The sequence below is a fragment of the Mytilus californianus genome, unplaced genomic scaffold (genome assembly GCF_021869535.1).
Source record: "Mytilus californianus isolate M0D057914Y unplaced genomic scaffold, xbMytCali1.0.p SCAF_10, whole genome shotgun sequence".
Lineage (NCBI taxonomy): Eukaryota > Metazoa > Mollusca > Bivalvia > Mytilida > Mytilidae > Mytilus > Mytilus californianus.
In genome coordinates, this window is record NW_026262582.1 from 65,250,835 (window position 1) to 65,266,388 (window position 15,554).

General features: G+C 29.9%; 1 long non-coding RNA gene across 1 annotated transcript; it reads right to left on the reverse strand.

The window, feature by feature from the left end:
* Window positions 1-10,187: 10,187 nt before the first annotated feature.
* On the reverse strand, window positions 10,188-13,103 carry LOC127719004 (uncharacterized). Its single transcript, XR_007990086.1, has 3 exons — window positions 12,040-13,103; window positions 11,398-11,567; window positions 10,188-10,612 (listed from the first exon to the last, which is right to left on the reverse strand). It is a non-coding gene; the product is annotated as an uncharacterized LOC127719004 (long non-coding RNA).
* Between the last annotated feature and the right edge of the window lie 2,451 nt (window positions 13,104-15,554).

A 15,554-nucleotide genomic window follows, 5' to 3' on the forward strand; every position in this document is an offset into this window, starting at 1 on the left:
TATGTAGAAACCTCAGAAGGGAACGCTTTATATTTTTTCATGCAACTAAATCAAATTTATTATTTTAGCAAGTATAAAGTCACAATTTAGCATGAATTAAGTCTAAATTTGTTCCCGCTGTTATAAATTAATTCAGTATTTGCTAAATTTTAACCAAGGCTTTGGTATGCTAATACACAACAAAATTGACATTCTAAAGTCTTAAAATAGCTTTAACTTGTAAAATTTGTCTACTGTTAAGGTTAATTTAAGTTTTTAAACAAGAAAAGACAAGCACAGAAGGTATAGTTTTAGAAATTTGACTAAAAAAGGAGAATTTACACTTTGACATGGTATGTTTCACCAAATCACTTTTTTGTTGCATTTCAGTGTCAACTGCTAACCTTCATAAAATATTTATTTCTGAACCAATTTTCAAAACTAGCAGGCCAATTTGCTCGTTTTAGCTAGCAGAACACAGAAATCCATTTAAAATGGAATTGGAAAAAAAAATGTTTATCCTTAACTTAAGGTAGCAATACACAGTTAGAAGTTTAGTTTCGCATTATGGCCATGGTGAATTTTTTAAATATGAAAGTTTTTGTACAATAAAATTGATTTTTAGATAATTGAAGAATAATATAGACTTCTTAGTGGGTTTATATGAACATTTAGATTGTTTTTAACATGTTTTATAGGCCATTTTTCTGTTTGACAGTCCGTATTTTCCTATCCGTACCGCCCATAGGTTCATAAATTATTGTAGTGTTTGTCAACAAAGATTTTGCGCTCGATCTTTTCAATTCAATTTTATGGAAAAACGAGCAGAAATGCATATGATTTTTTTTGGACCTCTTGATAGATATATGTCTATGGATTCAGGAAAGGTATCACTGTAATTGATTGAAATTTTCCTTTGGACCAAATTTTGGAGACTTTTGTGACATGTTCACCCCCTTTTTTTGCAATATTTTGTATCAAAGAAATGCAGATTGTTGCCATGGTTACACCCAAAAGAGATTATATTTCACCATTATAACCATTAGAAATCAAATCTATTGAAGATTTTCTTTCTATAAATATACACATGCATAACACAAATATTAAGCCTTATTTGTTAGAAAGGAAGGGAAAGAGGGTGTTTAAAAATTATGAGTGTCAATTTTAAGTTTTTTTCCTAACTGTGTTTTGCTACCTTATGGCATTTGACAAAGCACAGAATTGCTTATTTTTAGACAAATCATACCACAAATCTATTGATATTTAGATTATAGATACAATTCTGAGGGAGAAACATCTTTTAGTATGACAATATATGTTAGTTTTGTTGTTTATTGTCCTTAGCAACCAATATAGACATTTTGACACAAAGACTTGGTTCGGTCATAAATTGATACTTTATTGGCTACCCCTTGGAAAAGAAACAATGCGCGTTATGTAGAAACCTCAGAAGGGAACGCTTTATATTTTTTCATGCGACTAAATCAAATTTATTATTTTAGCAAGTATAAAGTCACAATTTAGCATGAATTAAGTCTAAATTTGTTCCCGCTGTTATAAATTAATTCAGTATTTGCTAAATTTTAACCAAGGCTTTGGTATGCTAATACACAACAAAATTGACATTCTAAAGTCTTAAAATAGCTTTAACTTGTAAAATTTGTCTACTGTTAAGGTTAATTTAAGTTTTTAAACAAGAAAAGACAAGCACAGAAGGTATAGTTTTAGAAATTTGACTAAAAAAGGAGAATTTACACTTTGACATGGTATGTTTCACCAAATCACTTTTTTGTTGCATTTCAGTGTCAACTGCTAACCTTCATAAAATATTTATTTCTGAACCAATTTTCAAAACTAGCAGGCCAATTTGCTCGTTTTAGCTAGCAGAACACAGAAATCCATTTAAAATGGAATTGGAAAAAAAAATGTTTATCCTTAACTTAAGGTAGCAATACACAGTTAGAAGTTTAGTTTCGCATTATGGCCATGGTGAATTTTTTAAATATGAAAGTTTTTGTACAATAAAATTGATTTTTAGATAATTGAAGAATAATATAGACTTCTTAGTGGGTTTATATGAACATTTAGATTGTTTTTAACATGTTTTATAGGCCATTTTTCTGTTTGACAGTCCGTATTTTCCTATCCGTACCGCCCATAGGTTCATAAATTATTGTAGTGTTTGTCAACAAAGATTTTGCGCTCGATCTTTTCAATTCAATTTTATGGAAAAACGAGCAGAAATGCATATGATTTTTTTTGGACCTCTTGATAGATATATGTCTATGGATTCAGGAAAGGTATCACTGTAATTGATTGAAATTTTCCTTTGGACCAAATTTTGGAGACTTTTGTGACATGTTCACCCCCTTTTTTTGCAATATTTTGTATCAAAGAAATGCAGATTGTTGCCATGGTTACACCCAAAAGAGATTATATTTCACCATTATAACCATTAGAAATCAAATCTATTGAAGATTTTCTTTCTATAAATATACACATGCATAACACAAATATTAAGCCTTATTTGTTAGAAAGGAAGGGAAAGAGGGTGTTTAAAAATTATGAGTGTCAATTTTAAGTTTTTTTCCTAACTGTGTTTTGCTACCTTATGGCATTTGACAAAGCACAGAATTGCTTATTTTTAGACAAATCATACCACAAATCTATTGATATTTAGATTATAGATACAATTCTGAGGGAGAAACATCTTTTAGTATGACAATATATGTTAGTTTTGTTGTTTATTGTCCTTAGCAACCAATATAGACATTTTGACACAAAGACTTGGTTCGGTCATAAATTGATACTTTATTGGCTACCCCTTGGAAAAGAAACAATGCGCGTTATGTAGAAACCTCAGAAGGGAACGCTTTATATTTTTTCCTGCGACTAAATCAAATTTATTATTTTAGCAAGTATAAAGTCACAATTTAGCATGAATTAAGTCTAAATTTGTTCCCGCTGTTATAAATTAATTCAGTATTTGCTAAATTTTAACCAAGGCTTTGGTATGCTAATACACAACAAAATTGACATTCTAAAGTCCTAAAATAGCTTTAACTTGTAAAATTTGTCTACTGTTAAGGTTAATTTAAGTTTTTAAACAAGAAAAGACAAGCACAGAAGGTATAGTTTTAGAAATTTGACTAAAAAAGGAGAATTTACACTTTGACATGGTATGTTTCACCAAATCACTTTTTTGTTGCATTTCAGTGTCAACTGCTAACCTTCATAAAATATTTATTTCTGAACCAATTTTCAAAACTAGCAGGCCAATTTGCTCGTTTTAGCTAGCAGAACACAGAAATCCATTTAAAATGGAATTGGAAAAAAAAATGTTTATCCTTAACTTAAGGTAGCAATACACAGTTAGAAGTTTAGTTTCGCATTATGGCCATGGTGAATTTTTTAAATATGAAAGTTTTTGTACAATAAAATTGATTTTTAGATAATTGAAGAATAATATAGACTTCTTAGTGGGTTTATATGAACATTTAGATTGTTTTTAACATGTTTTATAGGCCATTTTTCTGTTTGACAGTCCGTATTTTCCTATCCGTACCGCCCATAGGTTCATAAATTATTGTAGTGTTTGTCAACAAAGATTTTGCGCTCGATCTTTTCAATTCAATTTTATGGAAAAACGAGCAGAAATGCATATGATTTTTTTTGGACCTCTTGATAGATATATGTCTATGGATTCAGGAAAGGTATCACTGTAATTGATTGAAATTTTCCTTTGGACCAAATTTTGGAGACTTTTGTGACATGTTCACCCCCTTTTTTTGCAATATTTTGTATCAAAGAAATGCAGATTGTTGCCATGGTTACACCCAAAAGAGATTATATTTCACCATTATAACCATTAGAAATCAAATCTATTGAAGATTTTCTTTCTATAAATATACACATGCATAACACAAATATTAAGCCTTATTTGTTAGAAAGGAAGGGAAAGAGGGTGTTTAAAAATTATGAGTGTCAATTTTAAGTTTTTTTCCTAACTGTGTTTTGCTACCTTATGGCATTTGACAAAGCACAGAATTGCTTATTTTTAGACAAATCATACCACAAATCTATTGATATTTAGATTATAGATACAATTCTGAGGGAGAAACATCTTTTAGTATGACAATATATGTTAGTTTTGTTGTTTATTGTCCTTAGCAACCAATATAGACATTTTGACACAAAGACTTGGTTCGGTCATAAATTGATACTTTATTGGCTACCCCTTGGAAAAGAAACAATGCGCGTTATGTAGAAACCTCAGAAGGGAACGCTTTATATTTTTTCATGCGACTAAATCAAATTTATTATTTTAGCAAGTATAAAGTCACAATTTAGCATGAATTAAGTCTAAATTTGTTCCCGCTGTTATAAATTAATTCAGTATTTGCTAAATTTTAACCAAGGCTTTGGTATGCTAATACACAACAAAATTGACATTCTAAAGTCTTAAAATAGCTTTAACTTGTAAAATTTGTCTACTGTTAAGGTTAATTTAAGTTTTTAAACAAGAAAAGACAAGCACAGAAGGTATAGTTTTAGAAATTTGACTAAAAAAGGAGAATTTACACTTTGACATGGTATGTTTCACCAAATCACTTTTTTGTTGCATTTCAGTGTCAACTGCTAACCTTCATAAAATATTTATTTCTGAACCAATTTTCAAAACTAGCAGGCCAATTTGCTCGTTTTAGCTAGCAGAACACAGAAATCCATTTAAAATGGAATTGGAAAAAAAAATGTTTATCCTTAACTTAAGGTAGCAATACACAGTTAGAAGTTTAGTTTCGCATTATGGCCATGGTGAATTTTTTAAATATGAAAGTTTTTGTACAATAAAATTGATTTTTAGATAATTGAAGAATAATATAGACTTCTTAGTGGGTTTATATGAACATTTAGATTGTTTTTAACATGTTTTATAGGCCATTTTTCTGTTTGACAGTCCGTATTTTCCTATCCGTACCGCCCATAGGTTCATAAATTATTGTAGTGTTTGTCAACAAAGATTTTGCGCTCGATCTTTTCAATTCAATTTTATGGAAAAACGAGCAGAAATGCATATGATTTTTTTTGGACCTCTTGATAGATATATGTCTATGGATTCAGGAAAGGTATCACTGTAATTGATTGAAATTTTCCTTTGGACCAAATTTTGGAGACTTTTGTGACATGTTCACCCCCTTTTTTTGCAATATTTTGTATCAAAGAAATGCAGATTGTTGCCATGGTTACACCCAAAAGAGATTATATTTCACCATTATAACCATTAGAAATCAAATCTATTGAAGATTTTCTTTCTATAAATATACACATGCATAACACAAATATTAAGCCTTATTTGTTAGAAAGGAAGGGAAAGAGGGTGTTTAAAAATTATGAGTGTCAATTTTAAGTTTTTTTCCTAACTGTGTTTTGCTACCTTATGGCATTTGACAAAGCACAGAATTGCTTATTTTTAGACAAATCATACCACAAATCTATTGATATTTAGATTATAGATACAATTCTGAGGGAGAAACATCTTTTAGTATGACAATATATGTTAGTTTTGTTGTTTATTGTCCTTAGCAACCAATATAGACATTTTGACACAAAGACTTGGTTCGGTCATAAATTGATACTTTATTGGCTACCCCTTGGAAAAGAAACAATGCGCGTTATGTAGAAACCTCAGAAGGGAACGCTTTATATTTTTTCATGCGACTAAATCAAATTTATTATTTTAGCAAGTATAAAGTCACAATTTAGCATGAATTAAGTCTAAATTTGTTCCCGCTGTTATAAATTAATTCAGTATTTGCTAAATTTTAACCAAGGCTTTGGTATGCTAATACACAACAAAATTGACATTCTAAAGTCTTAAAATAGCTTTAACTTGTAAAATTTGTCTACTGTTAAGGTTAATTTAAGTTTTTAAACAAGAAAAGACAAGCACAGAAGGTATAGTTTTAGAAATTTGACTAAAAAAGGAGAATTTACACTTTGACATGGTATGTTTCACCAAATCACTTTTTTGTTGCATTTCAGTGTCAACTGCTAACCTTCATAAAATATTTATTTCTGAACCAATTTTCAAAACTAGCAGGCCAATTTGCTCGTTTTAGCTAGCAGAACACAGAAATCCATTTAAAATGGAATTGGAAAAAAAAATGTTTATCCTTAACTTAAGGTAGCAATACACAGTTAGAAGTTTAGTTTCGCATTATGGCCATGGTGAATTTTTTAAATATGAAAGTTTTTGTACAATAAAATTGATTTTTAGATAATTGAAGAATAATATAGACTTCTTAGTGGGTTTATATGAACATTTAGATTGTTTTTAACATGTTTTATAGGCCATTTTTCTGTTTGACAGTCCGTATTTTCCTATCCGTACCGCCCATAGGTTCATAAATTATTGTAGTGTTTGTCAACAAAGATTTTGCGCTCGATCTTTTCAATTCAATTTTATGGAAAAACGAGCAGAAATGCATATGATTTTTTTTGGACCTCTTGATAGATATATGTCTATGGATTCAGGAAAGGTATCACTGTAATTGATTGAAATTTTCCTTTGGACCAAATTTTGGAGACTTTTGTGACATGTTCACCCCCTTTTTTTGCAATATTTTGTATCAAAGAAATGCAGATTGTTGCCATGGTTACACCCAAAAGAGATTATATTTCACCATTATAACCATTAGAAATCAAATCTATTGAAGATTTTCTTTCTATAAATATACACATGCATAACACAAATATTAAGCCTTATTTGTTAGAAAGGAAGGGAAAGAGGGTGTTTAAAAATTATGAGTGTCAATTTTAAGTTTTTTTCCTAACTGTGTTTTGCTACCTTATGGCATTTGACGAAGCACAGAATTGCTTATTTTTAGACAAATCATACCACAAATCTATTGATATTTAGATTATAGATACAATTCTGAGGGAGAAACATCTTTTAGTATGACAATATATGTTAGTTTTGTTGTTTATTGTCCTTAGCAACCAATATAGACATTTTGACACAAAGACTTGGTTCGGTCATAAATTGATACTTTATTGGCTACCCCTTGGAAAAGAAACAATGCACGTTATGTAGAAACCTCAGAAGGGAACGCTTTATATTTTTTCATGCGACTAAATCAAATTTATTATTTTAGCAAGTATAAAGTCACAATTTAGCATGAATTAAGTCTAAATTTGTTCCCGCTGTTATAAATTAATTCAGTATTTGCTAAATTTTAACCAAGGCTTTGGTATGCTAATACACAACAAAATTGACATTCTAAAGTCTTAAAATAGCTTTAACTTGTAAAATTTGTCTACTGTTAAGGTTAATTTAAGTTTTTAAACAAGAAAAGACAAGCACAGAAGGTATAGTTTTAGAAATTTGACTAAAAAAGGAGAATTTACACTTTGACATGGTATGTTTCACCAAATCACTTTTTTGTTGCATTTCAGTGTCAACTGCTAACCTTCATAAAATATTTATTTCTGAACCAATTTTCAAAACTAGCAGGCCAATTTGCTCGTTTTAGCTAGCAGAACACAGAAATCCATTTAAAATGGAATTGGAAAAAAAAATGTTTATCCTTAACTTAAGGTAGCAATACACAGTTAGAAGTTTAGTTTCGCATTATGGCCATGGTGAATTTTTTAAATATGAAAGTTTTTGTACAATAAAATTGATTTTTAGATAATTGAAGAATAATATAGACTTCTTAGTGGGTTTATATGAACATTTAGATTGTTTTTAACATGTTTTATAGGCCATTTTTCTGTTTGACAGTCCGTATTTTCCTATCCGTACCGCCCATAGGTTCATAAATTATTGTAGTGTTTGTCAACAAAGATTTTGCGCTCGATCTTTTCAATTCAATTTTATGGAAAAACGAGCAGAAATGCATATGATTTTTTTTGGACCTCTTGATAGATATATGTCTATGGATTCAGGAAAGGTATCACTGTAATTGATTGAAATTTTCCTTTGGACCAAATTTTGGAGACTTTTGTGACATGTTCACCCCCTTTTTTTGCAATATTTTGTATCAAAGAAATGCAGATTGTTGCCATGGTTACACCCAAAAGAGATTATATTTCACCATTATAACCATTAGAAATCAAATCTATTGAAGATTTTCTTTCTATAAATATACACATGCATAACACAAATATTAAGCCTTATTTGTTAGAAAGGAAGGGAAAGAGGGTGTTTAAAAATTATGAGTGTCAATTTTAAGTTTTTTTCCTAACTGTGTTTTGCTACCTTATGGCATTTGACAAAGCACAGAATTGCTTATTTTTAGACAAATCATACCACAAATCTATTGATATTTAGATTATAGATACAATTCTGAGGGAGAAACATCTTTTAGTATGACAATATATGTTAGTTTTGTTGTTTATTGTCCTTAGCAACCAATATAGACATTTTGACACAAAGACTTGGTTCGGTCATAAATTGATACTTTATTGGCTACCCCTTGGAAAAGAAACAATGCGCGTTATGTAGAAACCTCAGAAGGGAACGCTTTATATTTTTTCATGCAACTAAATCAAATTTATTATTTTAGCAAGTATAAAGTCACAATTTAGCATGAATTAAGTCTAAATTTGTTCCCGCTGTTATAAATTAATTCAGTATTTGCTAAATTTTAACCAAGGCTTTGGTATGCTAATACACAACAAAATTGACATTCTAAAGTCTTAAAATAGCTTTAACTTGTAAAATTTGTCTACTGTTAAGGTTAATTTAAGTTTTTAAACAAGAAAAGACAAGCACAGAAGGTATAGTTTTAGAAATTTGACTAAAAAAGGAGAATTTACACTTTGACATGGTATGTTTCACCAAATCACTTTTTTGTTGCATTTCAGTGTCAACTGCTAACCTTCATAAAATATTTATTTCTGAACCAATTTTCAAAACTAGCAGGCCAATTTGCTCGTTTTAGCTAGCAGAACACAGAAATCCATTTAAAATGGAATTGGAAAAAAAAATGTTTATCCTTAACTTAAGGTAGCAATACACAGTTAGAAGTTTAGTTTCGCATTATGGCCATGGTGAATTTTTTAAATATGAAAGTTTTTGTACAATAAAATTGATTTTTAGATAATTGAAGAATAATATAGACTTCTTAGTGGGTTTATATGAACATTTAGATTGTTTTTAACATGTTTTATAGGCCATTTTTCTGTTTGACAGTCCGTATTTTCCTATCCGTACCGCCCATAGGTTCATAAATTATTGTAGTGTTTGTCAACAAAGATTTTGCGCTCGATCTTTTCAATTCAATTTTATGGAAAAACGAGCAGAAATGCATATGATTTTTTTTGGACCTCTTGATAGATATATGTCTATGGATTCAGGAAAGGTATCACTGTAATTGATTGAAATTTTCCTTTGGACCAAATTTTGGAGACTTTTGTGACATGTTCACCCCCTTTTTTTGCAATATTTTGTATCAAAGAAATGCAGATTGTTGCCATGGTTACACCCAAAAGAGATTATATTTCACCATTATAACCATTAGAAATCAAATCTATTGAAGATTTTCTTTCTATAAATATACACATGCATAACACAAATATTAAGCCTTATTTGTTAGAAAGGAAGGGAAAGAGGGTGTTTAAAAATTATGAGTGTCAATTTTAAGTTTTTTTCCTAACTGTGTTTTGCTACCTTATGGCATTTGACAAAGCACAGAATTGCTTATTTTTAGACAAATCATACCACAAATCTATTGATATTTAGATTATAGATACAATTCTGAGGGAGAAACATCTTTTAGTATGACAACCCTACTGAAAATGTAAAGTGGGATTTCACTGAAAATACCAGTGGAGTTCCATCAGAGTTCCATTGGAATACCACTGTATTACCACTGGGAAATTTGGTCGGGATTTTCATTGGACATTCATTGTTTTCCATTGGGATATCAGTGGAATATCCAGTGGGATTCCGGTGAATACTCGAGTGGGATACAGTGGAAATTCCATTGGAATACCAGTGAAAACTTCGTTGGAATACCATTGTTTTCCCACTGGACATTTATTGTTTTCAACTGGGATACCAGTGGTAATTCCATTGGAAATTGTAACAATCAACCAAAGAAAACCAGTGATATTTCAATGGAAATTGACAATTCCACTGAAATGTTAGATATCATTTTGCATGCACTGCTTATTTTTGAATGAATTAATAAGAAAACTTGAAATAAGACAATAACCATTTTAATGCAAGTCAACAATTAAAGAAATTACAACAGTTTATACATCATCCACATTTAAGACCTTTTAAACAAAAAGATCAACCTCTTTAAAATATTAACGTTGACAAATTATCATTTTTTAGTCAAAGATGTATTTACTTAATTGTACATGTAAATCATTTTTCTGGTTAAATCATTCATAAGTCCATGGTAACTTTTGGTCCTCTTGAAATCTTTCACAAATGGTTTTAATTTTCAATTTTACAAATTTGTTTATTGTGCATTAAACAAACAAAAATGTCCAGTTTACATGCATACGAAATACTTTGTCAGTTTGGTCAGTTTTCTTCATCATCCATTGATATTATTCATGAATTAAGTCCACAGTTTCTGCATTCCAATCCTGTTCCATTAAGTCTTCATTGATTAATCTGAAAGAAAAAAAATCATACATCATAACATGCATAGAATTTTGAATTAAAATAACATTACAATACCATGCTCCAGTCTGCAATTATTCAAAAATATATGTTACTGGCATATTTTATTTGTGTTTGTGTGTAATTTATTCACAACATTTATACACTTAGAGCAATTTAGACACATGTATGTCTATTGTTGAAGACTATGTGTTCTCTAGATATCTTTGGCTATATTTGTTGGGTTGCTGTCTCTTAGACTTATAACACACATCTCTTTTTATCAAAATAGACTTTTATTGTTCATTGATCAGGTGTCTCTCAAAGCCAAATAAAATAGTATGTGTGGTTCCAGTTACATTTAAAAAAAAATTAGGGTAGGTAGGTAAGAATTTTTGTTATTTTATGGTTTTTTTTTACATTGAGTCTATCATGTCTATGGGAGCAACATTCTGACTTAAACAGTACTTACTGAAAAATGACAAAAAAATCTTTAGGGTAGGCTATTGTTAAGACTAAAAAAAAAGGTAGGTAAGGTAATTGGAACCATGCATATATTTTTATTTAGCCTCATATTATCTTTCCCTTTGTGTTGTGTTTGTTGTTGGTTTACTATCTGGTTGAAGCATACCAGACACCTCATTTTGTTTACATAATAGCCATGATTAACCATTGTGCATGATGATCAGATCAATGTTTTTGAGATCTGTTTACAGCTTATAGATGTGAATGATTAACATGATTAATGTATTTTTATTTCAAGTGTGGGAAGGATGAAAAAATAATTCAATAAGTACCTTTCAATAATCTTATACTCAAATTTCTTTTCTGCTGCTGGTTCGTTTGTTTTCATCGTTTGTTTTCATCGTGTTTTCATATTATTGAGTGGATATTGATCGATGCACAGTCATCATTTTTGCAGCTTTGTACCTTCACCATGATCAATACCTTTTAATATATGGACAACCTAAAAAAAAAATGTAAAAACATTTTATTAATAATTTTTAATTCTGGTCATGACCTGTATGCATCATATATTACTGATATTTATCATACAATGTACATATATAATTAAGAAGCTTCTTTCAGTTAAGTATAAAGACTCTAAAACACAATATTATAACCTTTAGGGATTTTTTGTGTTGCATGTCCATCCAAATCAGAACATGACAAAATTAAGTTGAATGTGCCTGACATTGTGTAGTAAACTGTAAACATCTTTCCTTGATTGTGAAGGCACACAATGTAATTCAATATTGAATAATAAAATTATTATTACATTCCCACCTCCCCCTTTTCAGAACACCAAATGGTCATTCTCAAAGTGTGAACTAACAGAGCCCATGAATGAAACTAAAGGGGGTGTATATCTTTTTTTTAAATTTTAATTAAAAATATTCATGATGTAAAAATCAAATGTAAAATCTCTTAAAAATTACCTGTATCTGCTGTACGTCTGCCCTACATCAGCACATCGTCTCATCGTAAATTCTTGGTTCAACAGCTAATGTCATACCTAAATGTTCTGCCTTTAATGTCTATTTCTTTATTTATCGAAGGTTGTTGAGTATTAATTATTATTAACATGATTAATGTAACCACAGCTGGACAATGCTGGACAGGATACATACTCGTACAATATTTTTAGTTTCAAATTTGAACACATTCCGTGTATTAATGAGAACGACTATCTGATTGGCCGATCGGAAATCCCGGAAATAGAGTTATCCAATCAAATCAGCGGTTATATATATAGTCTGGTAGAAAAAAATGGCAGCTTCCATGAATGTAAACATGTGTGTTGAAAAACAACATTAAAGACTACAGTTTCACGAATTTTCTGCTCAAATTATGCCAAAACACTGACATTTAGCGTACAATTGATTGGAGCGGATTATATGTGAAATGTTTCTATAGATTAACTTATATGACCCGAGTTCCAGTGCCGAGTTCAGGACATGAAAATGATGAAAAATTCTTCACACCGACAAAGTTAAGATACCGAAACAGTTTATAGAACAATGTGGAAAATGAAAGCCGTTCACTTTACTTTTCTCAAAAGAACAGTAGACCAGTAACAGTTAATGAACATGATGAAGTCAAAGGAGAAATAATTATATTATTGTATACATGTAGACTGTAGTGCAGGGCAGTTGCCAGTACGGTCACTTGAAGAAAAAAACGGAGTTATCCTAACAATTCGTACAGTCTGAAGATAATTTCTGCTACAGATCTTTTTAAAACGGCCCTTTTAAGAGCCATGCACATTTTTCAAAAAGAATCTTAATTGTTTTTGTTCGTTAAATCAAACAGAATCTTATTCTCAACCCAATTTGATATAAAATATTCATTTCTTTATTTATATTATCTGATTATTGCACATTTAATTTTATTTCTTAATAGTTAAAATGTATCCTTTCAATGTGTCATACTCATAGGCTATATGGTGATGCATTATATTCACCCTACATCTGAGGAGCTACCATTTTACTTATTTTATATGGGGGGGAGGGGGGGTGGGGTCTTTCAGACCAAATGATTATTTTCATTTGTTACTAGGCAAGTGATTTCATATTACATTTAACCATGTAACATTTTTTGAACAAACGTTTCATATATACATGTATATATGTAGGTTTATGAAATATTCATTACATCCCATATATTATCATGATTATAATATCTAATTTCTTATCAGGCCAGCAAATTATATGTTACAAATTAAATCCTTTATATAATAATCATGCACTTAATTATTTGAAAAATTTAAATTAGAAGTTTATATTCCTTTAAATTTCTAAGTCCAAAATTCCACTGGAATATTTGCATTAAATCAAAACTCCACTGAAATATAAACAATAATATTCCACTGGAAATTAATTGGAAAATCTTTGGAAGTTTCATTGGAAATTTCACTGATTTTCCATTGGAATTACAGTGTGAAAAATATTCCAGATGTTTTGGATGAAATTCTAATGGGATTCCATCGGAATATTTTTTTCCACTGAATACCAGTGTAATTTCACTGGAAATCCAGTGGAATCCCGTACTCATTTTCAGTAGGGAATATATGTTAGTTTTGTTGTTTATTGTCCTTAGCAACCAATATAGACATTTTGACACAAAGACTTGGTTCGGTCATAAATTGATACTTTATTGGCTACCCCTTGGAAAAGAAACAATGCGCGTTATGTAGAAACCTCAGAAGGGAACGCTTTATATTTTTTCATGCAACTAAATCAAATTTATTATTTTAGCAAGTATAAAGTCACAATTTAGCATGAATTAAGTCTAAATTTGTTCCCGCTGTTATAAATTAATTCAGTATTTGCTAAATTTTAACCAAGGCTTTGGTATGCTAATACACAACAAAATTGACATTCTAAAGTCTTAAAATAGCTTTAACTTGTAAAATTTGTCTACTGTTAAGGTTAATTTAAGTTTTTAAACAAGAAAAGACAAGCACAGAAGGTATAGTTTTAGAAATTTGACTAAAAAAGGAGAATTTACACTTTGACATGGTATGTTTCACCAAATCACTTTTTTGTTGCATTTCAGTGTCAACTGCTAACCTTCATAAAATATTTATTTCTGAACCAATTTTCAAAACTAGCAGGCCAATTTGCTCGTTTTAGCTAGCAGAACACAAAAATCCATTTAAAATGGAATTGGAAAAAAAAATGTTTATCCTTAACTTAAGGTAGCAATACACAGTTAGAAGTTTAGTTTCGCATTATGGCCATGGTGAATTTTTTAAATATGAAAGTTTTTGTACAATAAAATTGATTTTTAGATAATTGAAGAATAATATAGACTTCTTAGTGGGTTTATATGAACATTTAGATTGTTTTTAACATGTTTTATAGGCCATTTTTCTGTTTGACAGTCCGTATTTTCCTATCCGTACCGCCCATAGGTTCATAAATTATTGTAGTGTTTGTCAACAAAGATTTTGCGCTCGATCTTTTCAATTCAATTTTATGGAAAAACGAGCAGAAATGCATATGATTTTTTTTGGACCTCTTGATAGATATATGTCTATGGATTCAGGAAAGGTATCACTGTAATTGATTGAAATTTTCCTTTGGACCAAATTTTGGAGACTTTTGTGACATGTTCACCCCCTTTTTTTGCAATATTTTGTATCAAAGAAATGCAGATTGTTGCCATGGTTACACCCAAAAGAGATTATATTTCACCATTATAACCATTAGAAATCAAATCTATTGAAGATTTTCTTTCTATAAATATACACATGCATAACACAAATATTAAGCCTTATTTGTTAGAAAGGAAGGGAAAGAGGGTGTTTAAAAATTATGAGTGTCAATTTTAAGTTTTTTTCCTAACTGTGTTTTGCTACCTTATGGCATTTGACAAAGCACAGAATTGCTTATTTTTAGACAAATCATACCACAAATCTATTGATATTTAGATTATAGATACAATTCTGAGGGAGAAACATCTTTTAGTATGACAATATATGTTAGTTTTGTTGTTTATTGTCCTTAGCAACCAATATAGACATTTTGACACAAAGACTTGGTTCGGTCATAAATTGATACTTTATTGGCTACCCCTTGGAAAAGAAACAATGCGCGTTATGTAGAAACCTCAGAAGGGAACGCTTTATATTTTTTCATGCAACTAAATCAAATTTATTATTTTAGCAAGTATAAAGTCACAATTTAGCATGAATTAAGTCTAAATTTGTTCCCGCTGTTATAAATTAATTCAGTATTTGCTAAATTTTAACCAAGGCTTTGGTATGCTAATACACAACAAAATTGACATTCTAAAGTCTTAAAATAGCTTTAACTTGTAAAATTTGTCTACTGTTAAGGTTGATTTAAGTTTTTAAACAAGAAAAGACAAGCACAGAAGGTATAGTTTTAGAAATTTGACTAAAAAAGGAGAATTTACACTTTGACATGGTATGTTTCACCAAATCACT